Here is a 16,650-nt window from a genome sequence, read left to right on the forward strand (position 1 = left end):
TGTAAGAATCAAGCTTAAATAGACTTAGATATTATATGAAGTAGCAAATGCCTTTCTTTCCTTTTTAATATAAGGTAAACAAATTATATATGTTTTCAGACACATTTCAGAATATGACTTTAAATGTCCAGTTTTCATAGACCAGGCCTTTTAGATTGTCTGGATTGGTGCCCAATACATCAGAAAGCTACCATCCTACACAACCTTACTAGGGAGCATATCTTGGTGAGTTCCCTCCCTTTTTACTTAAGCATGCTTACATTTTTGCTGGACCAGTGCCAGTGCCAGGTATGACTGGGCCCTTGGGCACCAGCCTGTCCCGGGCCCACATCACCCGCCCACATATCTCACCTACCACTCCCATCGCTCTGAATGCCTTGCGCATTGTACAAGCATGCCTACCATCAACCAAGATGGTGGCAGGGATGTCAGACCCTTAGGGAAGCCCCTGCTGCCAACTTAGTTGATGGCATGCATGCGCAGGCAGCACACACGACATTCACAGCAACAGAAGAGGTGGGTGGGGCATGTGTACGGGCTTATTGAAGTGTGCACGATCTATATGGGGAGGGTGCCTGGGAGCTCCCTCTCCTCAGTCTGCAGCAGGATTGGGAGCTGCCACTACCACAGATCATGGAACAGGAGTGCCACCCTCCCACCCTGAGGGGCCTTTCAGAAGCTCCTCTGGGCTGCAGGGGCCCTTGGCCAGGGACCCAACCTGGTCACCCTCTGGTACTGGCCCTGAGCTGGTCATTTCTAAATGTTCCCTTTTGACAAAGAGTGAAGTATTTGGACTTGGGTGACACACTATAAAAACAATAGAATGCTATTTTCTCCTCTCCTTAAAGAATTCCTGAAGTTATGCCCTAAGCCAGTGGGGCAGAGAATGAATTGTCCATTACACTGTTTTTAGCACAATTTTAAGTGAAATTTTAAAAATCTATTAAGTTTTCTTCCAACACATCTGTGTATCCTCTCCAGTCTTGCAAGTGCCTGGTTCTCCTTCATTGCTCTGCACTCCCTTCAAATTGTGGAGCATTTCAGTCCACGAGATTTAAAAACTAGCAGATGTCTCAAACTTACAGATGTAAACAAAACAAAGGAGAAGGGAACAAAATGGCTGCTCGAAAAGCCCTATGTCTACATCTTACAACAGTCTCAAGACAGAAAATGTGAGGAGGTAGGAGACATTCAAATAAGACTATGTAGGAGCTATACAGATATAAGGTTGCACCAAGTCCTTTTGGGAAGGAGAAACATATAATGGCTGATTCCCATTTTGTGGAAGCATGCAAACTAGCTGTTTTTCAGGTCTGTCTGCATCCTTACGTAAAACACACAGATTCCTTGTGAGGTTCCATCTTATTATTTGTTTATTTATTCATTCATTCAATATATATCCTGCTCTTCTCCTAAAAGGGTCCAAGGCAGCACTAAAGGAGTCTCCCCATCTTGAGACTCTTGCTAGAGGCAAACACATGGCTTTACCACAAACCAATTTTTTCTCCCCTTCCCCCTGCTCTGTTTAAGGACTAGCATGATGAAGAGTTCTTAAAGCCCAACATGTCTATTTTTCTTTTTGTGTGTGACAAAGTCATACAATTGTTATAAAAGTGGAGAAGCCATGTCAGAAAAAAATGTTAGCAACCCTATACCAATAAGCAAAGAAAGGATGTGTTTCTTTTACTTAAACCCCAGTAAAACTCATCTGTTTGTGCCAAAAGGCAGAGCAAACTGCAATCCTAACCCCACTTACCTGGGAGTAAACCCCATTGAATTCAATAGAGGTTGTTTCTGAGGAAATGTGGTTAGGCTTGCAGTCTTGGTTATTCTCATATCTGCCTGGGAAAAAATTAATTTCTACAAAAACTCAGGTGTTTGATTGACCATTGTGGCTCTGCTCCCAAACAACGCTTCCCTGGGCAAGCTAGAGTGCTGTCACTTCAAATGGGTGTCAAACTTATATGAGTATCCTGGCATAGTAGGTTTCATTAGATGCAACAGAAGATAGCTCTCTAGCGAGATACTCTGCAGAAGTGTGAAAAACAAGCTGGCCTGCAAACTTACACATGCTTTCCCATCCAACCCACTTACTCACATAATCCCACAAAATAACTAACACATCCAAAGAAACAGATATGAAAGCTGAACACTGAACTGTAGTCCAGCAAGAAATTGCTCAGTAAAGTTATTGCACTGATACAGCCCCTGCCAGAGCTTGGAAAAGTTACTTTTTTGAACTACAACTCCCATCAGCCCCAGCCAGCATGGCCACTGGATTGGGCTGATGGGAGTTGTAGTTCAAAAAAAGTAACTTTTCCAAGCTCAGCCCCTCACATACAAAATGCTAGACAAAAGGTTGTTTAAGTATTTCTTCTCTGCTCGGTGACTCCAAAAAGCCCTGACTCTTCTTCACATTGTTTTCCTCTCGCCTACAAAGAGAGAAACTGCTTATCTACACCTATTCAGATTTTATTGATTGTGATTGAAAGGTTACTTTAATCATTCAGATACAGCAACAGATTTACAGAGTTAACTCGACGTACTGTATAGTTAACCTTCAGTGGCACAATTTCACATGCCACGAGTACCCAAGTCCAGTGACACTTCTGGACAAACGGAATGTACGTCCATCAAATGCTGAACTCCAAGTCAATGACTCAAAGAAGATTTTGGCCACATCAAGGAAGGGAATAAAGATGTTGCATCATGAATAGTTTGTGAAGAGACACAAATACAAAGAAAATAAATAAAGAATAGAAAACATACATCAAGTAGTCTGTAGCTTCTTCTCAGCTATTTTTGCCTTCTGTGAAGTTCTCTCTCTTCTGAACAGTTCTGTCTGTGTAAATGAGAAAAGTCAACACGTTCCGTAGAGAACAGAAAAAAGGCTACGCCTCTTCCTTTTTCTTTCTTTTTACTGATGTTACATATCTTGCCCTGTGGGTTGTGGAGGAAGTGAGAACTGAGTGATGGTGGCAAGCTTATTAATTCAAAACTGTACTCTATGCCTCAGAATGTGTAAACTTCAGTCAAACCACTGGGAACCCAACCATTCTCAGTACTGGACATTTTTAACCCCTTAGTACTACACCTGATCTTAATCAAAAGCTTGGAAGGTTCTTTTCCTCCAGCTTAAAATTCTATTCACTAATAGGCAAAAAACCTTGCGGTTTAAGAATGTACCTATAGCCCACAGATATTTCTACCAAACTTTAAAAAGCAGGGAAATTGGGCAGCTATAGTGAATGCACCAGGGGAGCAGGAGACCTGACCTCCTCTCTGAGATATTGGACTGCCCTACAAAGTTGTCAAAATGCAAACACAATTTGGGTTGGTCTTTCACAATCCAATCCACTTGCTGTGTAGCTTGGAAGAATTTGGTAACATGTGCCTCTGAGCATATGGTGAGTGGTGGTGAGATACTTGGATGGGAGACTGAGATACAAGGTGTGTGCTTATTCACCTAGTGCCCATCACAATCCTCTACCAATTCTAGCTAAAAACATTAGAAACCCAAGGCTATGCTTCAGGCCCGGTCATGGTACAGAGACTGCCTTGGTCACCCTGCTTGATGACCTACGCCGCGCATCAGACAGGGAGACTGCATCCCTGTTGGCGCTGCTGGACCTCTTGGCGGCCTTTGATACGATCAACCATGGTCTCCTTCTGTGCCGTCTAGCTGGGATTGGATTGGGAGGCACTGTTTTACATTGGTTCCGGTCCAACCTGACGGACAGGACACAGAAAGTGATGCTGGGAGACTACTGCTCAACTCCCTGGCTGTTGGCCTGTGGGGTACTGCAAGGTTCCATTCTGTCTCCCATGCTGTTTAACATTTATTTGAAACCACTGGGAGAGGTCACTAGGAGGTTTGGAGTACAATGTCATCAATATGCTGATGACACTTAGCTCTATCTCTCTCTACCACCTGATTGCAGGAAGGGAGTGCTCATCCTAAACTGGTGCCTGGAGGCTGTGAAGGGCTGGATGTGGGCTAACAAACTGAAACTTATTCCAGACAAGACGGAAGTACTGCTGGTCAAGGGGAAAACTGCACCAGGGACAGGGTTGCAACTTGTTCTGGATGGGGTTGCACTCCCCTTGAAGGAGCAGGTCCGCAGTTTGGGAGTCCTCCTGGATCCTGCCCTGCTGCTTGAATATCAGGCGGCTGTGGTAGCCAGGGGTGCTTTTGGCCAACTCAAACTGGTCTACCAGCTGTGACCATTCCTGGAGGCAGTTGACTTGGCCACAGTGACACATGCATTGGTGACATCGAGGCTTGATTACTGTAACACACTCTTATGCGGGGCTGCCTTTGAAAACGGACAGGCACACCGGAGAGAGCCTTTTCAGCTGTGGCCCCCGAGCTTTGGAATACCCTACCCCAAGAAGCCCACTCTGTTCTCTTCCTGATGGTTTTACGGAGACTTCTGAAAACAATCTTGTTCTGGAGAGCCTTTGGGAGGGATTGAAGGCAGAGCCTGACACTGATTTTATGCCTTCTATGTTAATGTTTACTTCAGCAGTCCCTTCAGTACCACTCCCTCTGTATGCATATGTGTGTGTGTATATGTATATATATTATGTATGTTAATTGCATTTTATGTATTTTTATTTTAATGTTGTTGTGATTTTTATTGTGTACAATTTTATTATGTACGGGCTCGATTTTATTGTAAGCCACCCTGAGTGCCCTATTATAGGGTAGAATGGTGAGATATAAATATTTAAAATTAATTAATTAATTAATTAATAAGACACTTAGGTGCCAAATATTTAAGTGTCCACTGTTTCTTTGCAAAGAAGGAGGATAAGGAGAGAGGCAGAACAGTGAGGGCCACACAACTTTTCTCCCAGCAGAGAAGCAACTGTGACAACAGAGATCCTGTCTGAAGCAAAGTAAGACACTTTTCAGTTTAGTTAGGTGCTATTTGTAAAACTGCAATGCTTAAGTATCCACAGTATCTTTCCAAGAGAGGAAGATGGGAAGAAAACCAGTACAACTTGGCCATGCCCACATGACCTTTGTTGGCCATATCCCCATGACCTCCTAGAAGCCCCACCAAGATCCAGTGAGCATCAGCTGCAAATGTTTGCAGATGACATTATTCAGGATGGTGAAAATTCAGGATGGGATGGATGTGCCAATAGCTATTGTGGAACCTATATTTTCAGAGGCAGTATAGCACTAAATTCTTGTTGCTGGTGAGCAACCACAGGAGAAATTGTGGGTTTCCTGGATGTATCTGGCTGACCACTGTGAGCAGCAGGATGCTGGACTGGATGAGTCTTTGGTTTAACAGGGTTCCTCTTATGTTCCAAAAAAATTGGCTGGTTTGGTTTTGTAGACAGCCAGAATTTGTGTTTACCACTAATCTTGCCTCTTTCCTGAAGTGGAGGGGTGGGGTCTGTGACATCACTCTGTGGTTGTCGGAAGGCAGAGCTGGGGTCCCAATCCCGGGGAGCTGGATCCCGGAGAGTTGGGAGAAGAGTATTCGGATGGATGGCAGAGGGAAGGGGGAGGAACTTCCCCCCTTTGGAGCGAAGATGAAACAGAGGAACTGCCAGTGATAAGGTCGCTTAGCAATGGGGAGCCTGAGCCCTCCCTGGACATTCTCACGCCTCCCCCTCTTTCAGGCTCAGAGCAAGAGGGGGAAGAGGGAGGGCTGCTCACAGCCGAAAAGCGGGGAGGCAGTTTACCATCAGCTCCTCCCCTATCCCCCATCCTGGAATCGGAAACTTCAGAAGAGGAGGGGGTGATGCTTCCCCCCTCACCGCGCACACGCAGACAGCTGAAAAGACAGGAGACAAGGGGGGGAAGGCGGGCAGTACCTGAGGGGCAGTTAAGGAGGAGCGAAAGATTGCGCACCCGTTTGGCCCCTTCTTAAAGAACAGGCGGGAAGAAGTCCCTTGCTCTGTCAACTTTCTCCCAATGCCGCAGGACCTGTATCCCTGTATTGCTTCATGAGAAAACGCAGTCTTTGTTTGGACATTACCCTAATAAAACACGAATTAACTACAGCCGTTGGTCTGGTTCCTGAGTCACATCCTGGGCCTGACAGCTTGACAGAGCCACCTAAATCACCCTCAACGCTCTCTTCACTTGACTGGGACAAGATGTCAAAGGGAGCAGCGGGGGGGACAAACCCCACTTCTGAGACGGAAGAAGTGGAACTCTTGAGGACTAAGGTAGCTGATTTGCAGACGGATGTTCAAGCCCTGCTAGCAGCAGTCAAGGCGCTGAAGACGGATAATCAAACCTTGAAGGCCACGATAGACCAGATGCGAACAGCCCCTCCAGCTGCCGTAGTAAAGGTTCCCATTGGATTGCCCCCAAAATACGCGGGACAAAGTGATCAGTTGGCAACCTTCGTGGCTCAATGTGAGTTATATCTGGATGTCAGGCACACGGAATTTCCAGACGATGGGGCTAAAGTAGCTTTCGTGATTAGCCTCCTGGAGGGAGAAGCTGCAAAATGGGTGACTCCGTATCTCGTGAGAAAGGATACTGTCTTAGGAAGGTACAGAGGATTTATACAGGAGATGACCGAGATGTTTCAAGACCCGCAAAGGGCTGAAACAGTAGCGCGGCAACTAGGCGCTCTGAAGCAAGCTAAAGGGACTGTTTCCGAGTACACTAATGCTTTTAAAATTCTGTCCCAGGAAACTGGTTACAATGACGCCGCCCTGATGTTTATGTACCGGAGTGGATTAAATGCTGAAATCCTGGATGAGTTGGCCAGGACCTCCCCCCCCCGCTGACCTACCAGGGCTCATCCGGCTATGCCTACAGATAGATCACCGGATGGAAGGAAGGCGCCTGGAAAGGAAGCAGGAGGTCCCGAGATACTCAGCCTCGGCATCCCGCAACAAGACCCTTCCCACTACAGGGATGGCAGGTAATGCAACTGAGGGACAGGGAGGGGCTAGGCCAAGACTGTCGGAAGAAGAAAAGGAAAGACGACGCCGGGAACGTTTATGCTTTTATTGTTCAAAGCCGGGCCATGTGGCCAGAGACTGTGGACTGAAAGGGGGGAAAGCCGAGCTGTCGGGAAACTAGAACACCCAGTCCACGTGCAGGCCGGTGGACTGGGGGCAGCGTTGTATAAAGGCCCCCCAATGATCCAACCTCCCTCAAAGGGGGTGTTGGTCTTGCCTATTCGGATTACAACTTCCAGAGGAGTGGTGTTTAATTCCACTGCCTTAATTGACAGTGGAGCCTCCACAAATTTTATTGATGCAAAGTTAGTCAAGCATCATGGAATTTCCCGGTGGAAACTGGACGCTCCCCTAGCTGTGGAGACTATCGATGGGAGACCCCTGAAGTCAGGAGGGGTGACACAAGCCACGGAGGAAGTGAAACTTCAAATCCCTGGGCACGAAGAGTTCATTTTGCTATACGTGTCAGATCTCTCGAACTTTGAGGTGATTCTGGGAATGCCCTGGCTAGCAAAGCATGAACCCAAAATAAGTTGGAAGGAGGCGGTGGTGTGATTCACCTCACAGTATTGCCAGGAGAACTGTCAACCTGAAGGAATCAAGAACACCCTAGCGGGGGCAGTGCAAGAGATCGAGCAAGTGACCCTGCCGCCAAAGTATGAAGAATTCAAAGATGTGTTTGATGAAAAAGAGGCAGAGACTTTACCCCCCCACCGCCCTTACGACTGTGCGATTGACCTAGTGCCAGGAGCCAGCATCCCATCAGGGAGAATCTACTCTCTCACAGAGAATGAGAGGGAGGCCCTGAAGGAATTCCTGGATAAAAACCTGAGGCGAGGATTCATACGCCCCTCACAATCCCCTGCTGGAGCGCCACTATTGTTTGTGAAAAAGAAGGGGGGGGGACTCAGACCCTGTAATGACTATCGCACATTGAACCAGATCACCATCCCCAACAGCTACCCGCTGCCCCTGATCTCAGAGTTGCTGGACCGACTGCGCTCTGCAAAAATCTTCACGAAGTTGGATTTGAGAGGAGCGTACAATCTGATCAGAATGAAGGAGGGAGATGAATGGAAAACAGGATTCTTGACCGCTTACGGACAGTATGAATACCTGGTCATGCCGTTCGGGCTTTGTGGAAGTCCAGGAATTTTTCCAAAATTCATGAACGACGTGTTTAGAGACTTGTTGGACACGTATGTAATCTGTTACTTAGATGATATCCTGGTGTTCTCAAAGAACCAGGAAGACCACGACCAGCATGTGAAGACGGTGTTGAAGAGACTGAGAGAAAATCACCTGTATGCTAAATTAGAGAAATGTGGATTTGACCTCAAGTCTCTAGACTTCCTTGGATATCGAATCTCAGCGGAAGGCGTGGAGATGGACCCAGGGAAAGTAAGCTGCATATTGGACTGGGGCCAACCTGTCACCAAAAAGGATGTACAACGGTTTTTGGGGTTTGCCAATTATTACAGAAAGTTCATTCCAGGGTTTTCCAAATTAACAGCTCCTCTGACTGACTGTTTAAGGGGGAAGAAGAAGTTTCAATGGACAGAGAACGCCACCGAGGCCTTTGAGGAGCTGAAGAGAAGGTTTGCTACTGAGCCCATTCTGCGCTTTGCTGATCCGAACCGCCCTTTCGTAGTGGAAGCAGATGCTTCAGATTTTGCCATCGGGGGGGTCCTGCTACAATTAGACCAAGAAGGGAAGGAGCTGCACCCCTGTGCGTACTTCTCTCGGAAGTTAAAGCCTGCAGAGAAGAACTACACAGTTTGGGAGAAGGAGCTGCTGGCCATCAAGGACTCTTTTGAAAACTGGAGACAATACCTAGAGGGGACCTCTCATCGAATTGAAGTGCGCTCCGACCACAAGAATCTTGAAAGCCTCCAAACAGCCAGAAAGCTGAACCAGAGACAGATAAGATGGTCCCAGTTCTTCACTAGGTTTAACTTCCAGATTACTTACCATGCCCAAGCCAAAAACCAGAGAGCGGATGCCTTATCCAGACAGCCACAATACAAAGAAAGTGAATCCGAGGACCAGCCTCAGTACGTAATCCCGCCAGAGAAATTAACGTTGGGAGTATGCCAGCCTTCATGGGAAGAGGAACTCAAAAAGGCACAACAAGGAGATGCAGACATGCTAAAATATCAGCAGGAGACGGGACAAGGTCAAGACTCAGAAGTAACCTTTCACTGGAGAAATGGACTGTTATGGTTCAAAACCGCCAGATATGTGCCAGAAGGGGAATTAAGGCTCAGAATCCTACGCCAGTGTCATGATTCCATCACAGCGGGACACTTTGGGATTTACAAGACCATTCAGAACGTGGCCAAGGACTTCTGGTGGCCTAAAATGCGTCGGGATATTGAGAGTTATGTAAAGTCCTGCTCTGTCTGTCTGCGGACAAAAACACAAACAGGGACACCAGCAGGACTGTTACAACCGTTGCCTGTCCCACACGAACCCTGGAAGGACCTCTCCATGGATTTTATAACTGATCTACCCAAGTCCCAAGGAATGACAGCCATCTTAGTAGTGGTGGATCTACTTACCAAAATGGCACACTTTCTTCCTTGTGCAGGGGCCTTAGAGGCTAAAGAAATGGCCAAGTTATTCATAAAAGAAGTCTACCGGCTGCATGGATTGCCAAACAGCGTAGTCTCAGACCGAGGAACTCAGTTCACAGCCAAATTTTGGAGAGCAATGTGGAAACAGTTGCAGACGGAATTAAAACTCTCCTCCGCCCATCACCCCCAGACAGATGGGCAGACGGAACGCTTGAACGCCGTTTTGGAAAGATATTTACGAAGTTATGTGTCCTATCAACAGACTGACTGGGTATCATATTTGCATTTTGCAGAGTTCGCCTACAACAATTCTCTGCACTCCAGCACTCAACAAACCCCGTTGTTCGCTAATTATGGATTCCATCCTAAAGTCTTTCCAAGCAGCTCAGAAGGAATGCTGGTACCGGCAGCTGAGAACTTCCTTAAGGAATTGCAAGCGGCGCAACAGACACTGAAACAGCAGTTAAACGAAGCCAAAACGGAGTACAAGCGAGTTGCTGACCTGCACAGGAAGGAGCCCCCCCCCTTCAACTGGGAGACCAGGTATGGCTGTCCACCCGCTTCCTCCAGATGCCGGGCAAATGTAGAAAATTACAAGACAAGAGGGTGGGTCCTTTCGAAATAGAAACTCAAATCAATCCCGTGGCGTACTGACTGAAGCTGCCTGACACGTTTAAAATACATCCTGTGTTCCATCGATCCCTCTTAACGAAAGCCGCCCCTCCCAGTGAGTTACGGCCGGAGGAACCTCCCGGAGCTCCACTCCTGGTAAATGAGCAGCTTGAGTTTGAAGTTGAGGAGATCTTAGATTCCAGGATCAGACACCACAAGCTGCAGTACTTGATTCACTGGAAAGGCTATGGGGTGGCTGACAGATCATGGGAAGATGCAGCTGATGTGCATGCTCCAGAATTGGTAAAACTTTTCCATCAACGTTTTCCCCACTGTCCCAAGCCAGACAAGGGGAGGGGGGCACAGCCTGGGAGGGGGGATGGTGTCGGAAGGCAGAGCTGGGGTCCCAATCCCGGGGAGCTGGATCCCGGAGAGTTGGGAGAAGAGTATTCGGATGGATGGCAGAGGGAAGGGAGAGGAACTTCCCCCCTTTGGAGCGAAGACAAAACAGAGGAACTGCCAGTAATAAGGTCGCTTAGCAACGGGGAGCCTGAGCCCTCCCTGGACATTCTCACGCCTCCCCCTCTTTCAGGCTCAGAGCAAGAGGGGGAAGAGGGAGGGCTGCTCACAGCCGAAAAGCGGGAAGGCAGTTTACCATCAGCCCCTCCCCTATCCCCCATCCTGGAATCGGAAACTTCAGAAGAGGAGGGGTTGATGCTTCCCCCCTCACCGCGCACATGCAGACAGCTGAAAAGACAGGAGAGAAGGGGGGGAAGGCGGGCAGTACCTGAGGGCCAGTTAAGGAGGAGCGAAAGATTGCGCGCCCGTTTGGCCCCTTCTTAAAGAACAGGCGGGAAGAAGTCCCTTGCTCTGTCAACTTTCTCCCAATGCCGCAGGACCTGTATCCCTGTATTGCTTCATGAGAAAACGCAGTCTTTGTTTGGACATTACCCTAATAAAACACGAATTAACTACAGCCGTTGGTCTGGTTCCTGAGTCACATCCTGGGCCTGACAGTGGTTCACCTTTGAAGCTCAGTGCAATTGTTGAAGCAAACCTTGGTCATTCTCCCTGTTTCAAGCTAGTTATGAAGGGCAAGAGGTTAGTTCTATTATATTGAGTCTCAGAGATACTTGGGAAGCAGCAAGACACCTAATTGTCAGTGTGACTTCAAAGAGAGCTTCTGTCCTCTACGCTCTGGAGAAGGGCGGGGTTCAAGCCAGATTTACATCTGTACTTACCATTCCGTTTGGTGAACACATTTATGGACCCCTTTTTAACTCCACCCAACTTAATTCTGGAATTTTTTCACGCTTCCTTCCAATTTACTCCACAGTGTCAGCAACTATATTAGTTCTATTTTCACTTCACCTAGACTGTAAACTCACTAGTCGCCACATCAAAGCGTTTCCATTAGCCACACCGAGGGGGAATGGGGTTGGTCTGCCTATCAGTTGTGAAATATCTTAGAAGCATTTTTTAAAAAATGCACACATGTGGCTCCCACCAGGTTTTACAGTAAAAAGGGGCGGGGTTTGAGTAGCATCATCTGCCCTGGTTTTCAGAAGAGAGAGGTAGAGATGCACTGGAACCGGCAGAACAGTGAGGGCGTTTCTATCCATAGCACGTGGTGGGACTCATAAGAAATCAGTCGGTCCCAGAACCTATTGCTGGTCCAAGGATTCGGTAATAACAAAACAACTACATATGGAAATATTCCACTGAGAATGTGCAGCCTACGCTATTTCAAGTGATCACAACCTGTTCAAAGCAGTGGAAAACCTTAATCAGCCCACATCTCTCTGAAACTAGGTAAAGACCAACCCTTTTTGATCCGTTATGCCTCCTCAGTGCTCAAATTGTAGAGGAAACAGTAAAGGGGGGCCTTAATCAAATTGCCAGTGATTCCCTACAATTTTAGCATTCTCAGAACAGTAGCTAAGGGAGTCATCACAAAAGGAAAGAGGGTCAGGCCTCCTCTACCCCCTCCTAATTATAGTGTTGTATTTCTTGATGTCACGTTGGACTTCTGCAGTTACTAAAGAAGGAAGCAGACTGGTGGCGGTTGTGGTGAAATGTTGCTAGTCCACAATGGGGATGGGCTTCTCCCTGAATTCTGATGCAACCTATCTGGAAGTTAAGTAAAATATGCCTCATAAGTAAGTAGTCATTTCATGAGTCTTCCTACAGTAATAGTGAACAATTTGGCAATATGAATAGTTACAGAAATATCTGTTCTCCATATAGATTTGTGGAAATACTCCTTCCACAAGAAGCAGAAATACTCCTTTTGCCCTAAATATTTATTGTCTATCTGAAGTGGTGTGCTACGGCCATACTACCCTGAACATACCCGATCTCATCTGATCTTGGAAGCTAAGCAGGGTCAGGCCTGGTTAGTACTTGGATGGGAGACTGCCTGGGAATACCAGGTGCCGTAGATTTAGAAAAAGTCAATGGTAAACCACCTCTGAATACCTCTTACCATGAAAATGGACCATTGGTCTCACCTGAAGGGTGATTTTCCTATGAGGACGGACATCACAACGGGTTTTAGCTCCACCTATCGTGCGAAGGCAAGAATGTCTTTGAAGTCAAGACTAGGGGCGTCAGGCCCCTCCCACTCTCCAGTTCATTCGCAGCGAGTCTAAGGAGAGATATCTAAAAATACAAGAACAAGGCCAACAGGCCTGGCAGCAGGAAAATAACACAATAGTACCATGCATAGTAACATGACTCCAACATAGCGTTATAACAGAACTAGAAGTCTTGACTTCACTTTTAAATTTAAATATAATAGCGTAACAGTAATATAGAACACATTAGAAAATATATAGTCATCCTCCAACTGGGAGGGTCGTGATGTCCGTCCTCATAGGAAAATCACCCTTCAGGTGAGACCAATGGTCCATTTTCCCTATGAGTCCGGCCATCACAACGGGATGTACCCCAGCAGCCCAAACAGGGAGGGACCACCCACATGTTAATCGTCATAAAGAACCTGTTGCAACACTCGTCTGCCAAAAGAAGCGTCAGCAGAGGCATAGCGATCAATTTTATAATGCCTTATAAACGAGTGTGGGGTAGACCAGACTGCAGCCCTACAAATATCGGCAACAGGAGCATTAGTGGCAAAAGCAGCCGAAGTGGCAGCTGACCTGGTAGAATGAGCCGTTATACTAGCTGGAACTGACAGCTTCAGAGACTCATATGCTAAAGTAATACATGCCCTTAACCAACGGGATAAGGTAGGATTGGAAACTTTATGCCCCATAGACCTTGGATGAAAGGATACAAACAGAGACTCAGTTCGTCGTATATCCTGGGTCCTAGACAGGTAGGTCTTGAGAGCCCTCCGGACATCCAACGAATGCCAAGCTTTCTCGAGAGGATGGGTAGGATTCGGGCAAAAGGAAGGCAAAACAATATCCTGGTTGCAATGGAACACTGAATCAACCTTGGGACGGAAGGAAGGATCAGTTTTCAGTACAACAGAGTCCTTATGGAAGACGCAGAGATGGCGAGCGGAACACAATGCGCCCAACTCCGAAACTCGTCTAGCAGATGTGATTGCGATCAGGAACAAGACCTTGAAGGACAGTATACGAAGAGGCACAGTCCTGATGGGTTCAAACGGAGGGCGTTGCAAAGCCTGCAGAACCTTTGGCAAACTCCATGAGGGAAACCGATGGACAACAGCCGGAGAGCGTAGGGCGACTCCCCTCAAAAAGCGTTTGATGAACGGGTGTGAGGAAATATGATCTCCAGGAGAGGACACTGAGAGAATGGACGACAGAGTGGACGCATGTCGACGTAGAGTGTTGGGTCGAAGTCCCATCATAAAGCCGCTATGGAGAAATTGGAGCACCTGATGCACAGTGGCCTGGGATGGATCATGGTGGTGGGACTGACACCACTTGGCGAAAGCCACCCAGGTATGTTGATAAATACGGGTGGTAGAAGGTCTTCTCGAGGCCAAAATAATATCAATCACAGCGTCAGACAGTCCAGCTGACCTCAAATGTCCCCGTTCAAACGCCACGCTGTTAGATTGAACCAAGTAGGGTCCTGGTGCAGTACTGGACCCTGGGATAGAAGGTCTGGCCTTACTGGAAGTGTCCAAGGATCCATCATTGACATTGCCAGAAGATCTGAGAACCACGGTCGGCGTGGCCAAAATGGTGCTATCAGAACCAGCTGTGCCCTTTCGGTTCGCGCCTTCCTCAAGGTTTTGGCTAACAATGGTATGGGAGGAAAGGCGTACAATAGACCGTCTGGCCACGGTGTTGTCAGAGCATCCACTGCTTCTGCTGTTGAGTCCAGGTATCGGGCAAAGTACCTGGGAAGCTGGCAATTGCGACTGGAGGCAAACAGGTCAACTGATAGGGTGCCGAACCGACACTGGAGACGATGGAAAATGGCTGGATGAAGTTTCCATTCTCCCGGAAAGACCTGTTGTCTGCTGAGCCAGTCTGCTGTCACATTCCAAATCCCTCTGAGGTGCTCTGCTTTCATGGATTGTAGATGTTGTTCTGCCCAGACAAAGATGAGGGAGGCTAAGTCCTGCAGAGGACGAGACCTGGTGCCCCCCTGTCTGTTCAAATGTGATTTTACACACGTGTTGTCTGTTCGAATGAGCACATGATGCAAAGGGAACAGAGACTGAAAATGACATAGGGCTAAGTGGACAGCCTTTAGTTCCAGCCAGTTGATGCTTTGGGATTGCTCTGTGTTGGACCAAACCCCCTGAACGTACTGGGAGTTGCAGTGGGCTCCCCAACCTATGAGGCTGGCATCTGTGGTTACAACGGTTCTGCGGGGTTCTCTGAATGACGTGCCCTTGGAGAGGTGTTGAACCATGGTCCACCAGCGGAAGGAGAGGCGCAGTGCGGGGCTCAAGCGAACTTTGCGATGGTTGGAGCTGGCAATGTCTTTTTGAAAAGGCAACAGAATCCATTGAAGGGGCCGAGTGTGGGCTCGGGCCCATGGCACAATGTGGATTGTAGATATAAACATCCCGAGCGCTCTGGCGAGAAGCATGACGTCTGCGGATGTTTGTTGCATCAGGGACCTTGCGATGCTTGTGATGGCAGTGATGCGATCTGGAGCCAAGAAGACCATTGCCTGCAGGGTGTCCAACATTGCCCCTAGATGTAGTAGGCGTTGGGTTGGTTGGAGATGGCTTTTGTCGAAGTTGACAAGCCAGCCGTAGGCCTGCAAAACATTGAGGGTGATCATTAAATGATGATGAGCCAGTTCCTCCGACTTGGCCCGTATTAGTAAATCATCCAAATATGGGTAGATATGAACCCCTTGGGTCCGGAGGTAAGCCACTAGGATGAGTAGCACCTTGGTAAACACTCTTGGAGCAGAGGAGAGGCCGAATGGCATTGCTCTATATTGAAAGTGCTGGTGGCCAAAAGCGAACCGAAGAAACTTTCTGTGGGCTATGCAAATGGGCACATGGAGATACGCTTCCTTAAGGTCGATAGAAGCCAGGAAGTCTCCTTCATGCAGACTCTCCGTAATGGAGTGGAGTGATTCCATTTTGAACCTGCGATATGTTACAAAATGGTTGACAAACTTGAGGTCCAATACCGCCCTCCATGATAAATCTCATTTTGGCACAGCAAATAGGAGGGAGTACACCCCTTCCGCCCTCTCAGTTGTGGGAACTGGCTCTATCGCCGCTATGTTCAAGAGGTGGTGTATAGCTGTCTGCATAATGTTGTGCCTGGCTGGTGCCCTTGGGCAAGGGGACGGATGGAATCTGTCTGATGGGGTTGCCCAGAACTCTATGGCATAGCCATAACTGAAAAGGTCCCTGATCCAGGAGACCGTAGTAAGGCGCAGCCATCGAACTCCAAAATTAAGTAATCTGCCACCTATGGGGAGGGCGTTAAGACTACTTGCGTAGGCGAGGGCCTCCCTTATATGAGGACGATGAGTTGCCCCTGCGCCCTTGGTACTGACCTCTGCCCTGGAAGCGTCGATTCCAGGGGCCCCTGAATGTGTTGGGGTCATATGGTCTGAAGTCGCGGCCTCGTCCTCCTGGCCGCGTTCCTCGAAAGGGCTGGTTAGAACGGAAGGGAGGGAATCGCCTGAAAGGCCTGTGGTCGCTGTTCTTGACTGTGGCCAGAACCGGTTTGTGGGCGTCTTTTGGATCGACCAGCACTGCCTTTAGAGCTTCCTCGCCGAAGAGTAGAGATCTGGAGTAAGGAGCCCTGGACAGATTCAATCTGTCCGCTGAATCAGCTTGCCAGTGGCGAAGCCAGAGGGTGCGACGAGCGACTATTTGAGCCATCATGGCTTGTGCCCCTAATTGAGTGGCATCCAGAGTGGCATCGGCCACAAAAGCTGCTGTCTTACGCAATTTCAATAGTGCTCTTCTGAGGGTGACAGGATCAGGGTTAGCATCCCCTAGAAGGTCATCCAGCCACATCATAGATGCTCTGGAGAAGATGGAGGCTGAAGCGGAGGCACGCATGGCTAGGGCAGTGGCCTCGTGATTCTTGCGGAG

General features: G+C 48.0%; 1 protein-coding gene and 1 non-coding gene across 2 annotated transcripts in view; one reads left to right on the forward strand and one right to left on the reverse strand.

Moving 5' to 3' along the window:
* ITGB2 (integrin subunit beta 2) overlaps window positions 1–16,650 on the reverse strand; it is a 76,180-nt gene that overhangs the window by 54,132 nt on the left and 5,398 nt on the right. The window contains exon 2 of the mRNA XM_061607608.1: window positions 2,770–2,842. The gene's annotated coding sequence lies outside the window, so the exon portion shown is untranslated. The remainder of the gene's footprint in view (window positions 1–2,769; window positions 2,843–16,650) is intronic.
* Window positions 12,456–12,574, forward strand: LOC133378570 (5S ribosomal RNA). Its single transcript, XR_009761048.1, has one exon. It is a non-coding gene; the product is annotated as a 5S ribosomal RNA (ribosomal RNA).

This window comes from Rhineura floridana, chromosome 2 (assembly GCF_030035675.1).
Source record: "Rhineura floridana isolate rRhiFlo1 chromosome 2, rRhiFlo1.hap2, whole genome shotgun sequence".
Taxonomy (NCBI): Eukaryota; Metazoa; Chordata; class Lepidosauria; order Squamata; family Rhineuridae; genus Rhineura; species Rhineura floridana.